The sequence below is a fragment of the Pteropus alecto genome, unplaced genomic scaffold (assembly GCF_000325575.1).
Source record: "Pteropus alecto unplaced genomic scaffold, ASM32557v1 scaffold45, whole genome shotgun sequence".
Lineage (NCBI taxonomy): Eukaryota > Metazoa > Chordata > Mammalia > Chiroptera > Pteropodidae > Pteropus > Pteropus alecto.
Window position 1 is genome coordinate 26,293,549 of NW_006442491.1, and position 3,679 is coordinate 26,297,227.

At 45.3% G+C, this 3,679-nt stretch overlaps 1 pseudogene; it reads right to left on the bottom strand.

Moving 5' to 3' along the window:
- Positions 1–3,155: 3,155 nt before the first annotated feature.
- Positions 3,156–3,275, bottom strand: LOC112471064 (annotated as a pseudogene).
- Positions 3,276–3,679: the final 404 nt, after the last annotated feature.

Sequence of the window (3,679 nt, forward strand, 5' to 3'; positions counted from 1 at the left end):
TTTTGTTCTAGTCAGGCCTTCGACTGCTTGGATGAGGCCCACCCACCCCAGGGAGGGCAATCTGCTTTGCCCAGTCTACTGACTCAAGTGTTAATCTCATCCAGAAACTCCCTCACAGACACAGCCACAATAATGTTTGACCAAATGGCCTGGCACCTCAGTCATCCTGACACATACAGTCGGCCATTACAGGTACCAACCGTGTGCTAGGCACATCTCAAGGCGCCGAGGACGCTGTGGTGAAAAAACATGCAGAGGCCCTGCTCTTGTGGAGTTTACATTTTGGAGGGCGGGATGGATCAAAAGTTGACTCAACAAACAAGACTTTAACAAGGGGCGAGCGTTACGACAGAGAGTGGCTATTTTATCGAGTAATCAGGGAAGGCTTTTCTCAGGCGGCGACACCTGACTGGGGGTCTAAATGGTGAGGAGGAACCAGCCATAAGAAGATACCGCATGGTGGTGGGTGCTGTTCTAGGCAGAGGTCTGATCAGGCAGGTCTGCACTCAGTGAGCCTGAGGAACAGAAGGCCCGAGAGGAAAGTGTTTCCAGCGGGGATCAGAGAAGGCGGAGGCGAGATCCTGCAAAGCCTTTTAGGCTGGGGGAAGAACTCTATGTTATTCGTTCAGCCTGCTGACTCACTCCAGCCCCTGGCGAGGATGCTCTGACATCAACCCCACTGGGAGATCAGGATCTAAAAGTGTCTGTTTTCTCGTGGTAACATACCACCGTACCTTTGCACAGCTGTTTTTTTCTGCCTGGGTTGCCCTCCTCACCTTCTTTGTCCAAAGATTGTTCGGGCACCTTTTAACATCCAGCACATAGCACCTCCTCTCCAAAGCCTTCCAGGATTATCTGGGCAGTGAACCAGCCTCTCTTCTGAACTGTTCCAGCTCTTTGTAAATACACTTATGCTCACACTGATCAGCTACACTATCATGTTTTATTTCAGAGTCTCCTTCATCTCACTGTGCTCTTTGAGGCAGGGCCAGTGTGTGCCTCCTCTCTCTGTCCCCAGCATCCAGTCATATGCGCCATATAAATGTGCAAAGGTTCTGACTGAGAACTCAGGACTGCCTCTCTCCAGCCTCAGTCTTTCTTACCATCTCCTCCTCCCTCCTCTATCTCACACCTGTGTTACTTGCAGCCATACTGGGCCAGGAGCTCTAACCTCTCACTGCACCCCTAGTACCAAGCTTTGGGCCTAGGAAAGCCTACATTCAAGCTTTAGAAATAGACAAATACACATTGTCCTAACCCAGAATCTCCCACCCCATGGTGGAAGGTCATCGATTTTTAGCCACTTCAGCATCTATTGCCTCTCCTTCAAAAAATCTGGGAGGATCATGGCAAAATTCTTTTATAACTCTTTCTGTATCCCAGGCTATGCTTCTAGGTGCTTTATGTTTATTAACTCATTTAATTCTTATAACAATCCTGGAGCCGAGTGCTATTATTATCTCTCTCTTAAAGTGTAGCAACAGAGGCACCAGTAGGTCAAGCAACTTGCCCAGGTTCACATAGTAGTGACCAGCAGTATGGCTTCAGAATCCACACTCCTTATGACTACTTTACTGCTACGGTATACAGACTTGTGTTGCTCTTCCTGCCATAAAATCGAAGAGTTCTTATAGTTCCTCCAGCCAAATCCTTCCTCTCACATCCCAGTAGAGCCAGAGAGTGGGCAGGCCATGTAAATTAGCTAAGAAGAATCCTCCATGGGACTTGAAGCTGAGAGGATGTGAGGTTTGGAGCTGCAGCAGCCATTTGGAATCTTGAGGGTCAGATTTGCCTGGGAAGGCAGCTGAAAGGGGAAGGTGAACGGAGGTGAGCAAAGAGACAGTGAGAAGCGGGTTGTGACTGTATAGTTTTGGATGGCTGCTGTAACAAATTAACCATAAGCTTAGTAGCCTTAAACAACACAGATTTATTATCTTACAGTTGTGGAAGTCAGAAGTCCAAAATGGATTTCACTGGGCTGAAATTGAGGTATGGGAAGGATTATGTTTCCTCATGAGGCTCCGGAGAGAATGCGTTTCCTTGCCGTTTTTAGCTTCTAGGATTCCATTCCTTGGTTCACGGCTCTCTCTTCCGTCTTCAAAGCCTCAGTGTAGCATCTTCAAATCTCTCTGTTTTCATCCTCACATGGCCTTCTCCTCTGACTCTGAGCCTCCTATGTCCCTTTTATAAAGGCTGCTGTGATTGTATCGGACTCACCCGGATAACTCAGGATAATCTCCCCATCTCATTGAGACTTCACTTAATCACATCAGAAAGATCCCTTTTGCCTTATAAGGTAACATTCGTAGGTTCCAGGGATTAAGATGTGGACATATTTAGGGGGCTGTTATTCCGCCTACCACACTGACAGCCTGGCAGGGCAGCCCCACTCGGGAGCAAATGTTCTTACCCAGCTTCCTCTCCACATGCCAGTCCCAGGTGGCGCACAGCAGCAGCGATGGCAGTCACCTTCCGCTACAGACTCTGAAGTCAGGGCGACTGTTCAAGGACAGGCGTTTCTCTGAGAGCCACCTCCTGGGGCGCAGCGGCAGGATTCCATCTGCTGCAGTGGTCTCCCCACCAGCCCAGCACCTCGCGCGGAACCTCACACCTTTTCCGAGAGGCAGCGGGGCTGTGTTGGCTGGCGTGCAGACATGTCCAGGTGGCAATTGTTTCTTCTAGAGAAGACCCAGAATAGGAATTTAGTCTCTACAGTTTCCTGTTTCTCATTTTCCTTAGAAAAAAGGGAAGAAAACAAGGAGGCAGGAGACAGGCCTTTGCAGGGAGCCAGAGGCAGGAGCCCTTGGAATGTAACGTTAACCAAAAGAAGTCAGTAATAATTCATTATAACAACATCGTCAACAACAGTAATATTTAACACTCATTGGCATGGACTGCTAAGTACTTTATTTACATTATTATTTTATTAAAAGTAATAAGTGTAAAATGAAAATAGTACAAGAAGATAGACAGTAAAATATAAATCCCCTTCTGAACCCAGGCTCCTAGTTTTCCTTCGTTAGAACCAAACATTTTTTGCATGTCCTAAAATTTCTTAAATCCACGAATCACCATATTTGGGCAGATCGTTTAAAAAACAAATGGTTGCATTTTATTTATTTTATTTTATTTTTATTTATTTATATATCTTTTTACGCCTACAGCACCTGGTCTTCCTAGGTGGTCTCCCATCCAAGTACTAAACCAGGCCCGACCCTGCTTAGCTTCCGAGATCAGATGACATCGGGCGTGTTCAGGGGGGTGTGGCCATAGACGAATGGTTGCATTTTATATATTTCATACTGCTCCTTGCTTTTTACATGTAGCAATACATCTCGGCAGTTTTTCCATTTTAGCATAAGTAGATTTATTTTATTTATTTATTTTTACAGCTACATGGTATTCTATTCCATTTTACAGATGTGTCATAACTTATTTAGCCACTTTTTTTCATTGAGGGATATTTAAGTTGTTCCCAGTCCTCTTTTAGCAAACAGGGCAATGAAAATCCTTCTGTGTATTTCTTTGAATATAGGCATGAATTTATCTGTAGAATAGATTCCTAAAAGTACTCAGTCTTATCTCTTTAGTTCCCACAGCAATCCTATGAAAGCAGGCACTATTATTTTTCCATTTACTATATAGAAAAACAGACATATAGATAGGCTAAGTAACTTGT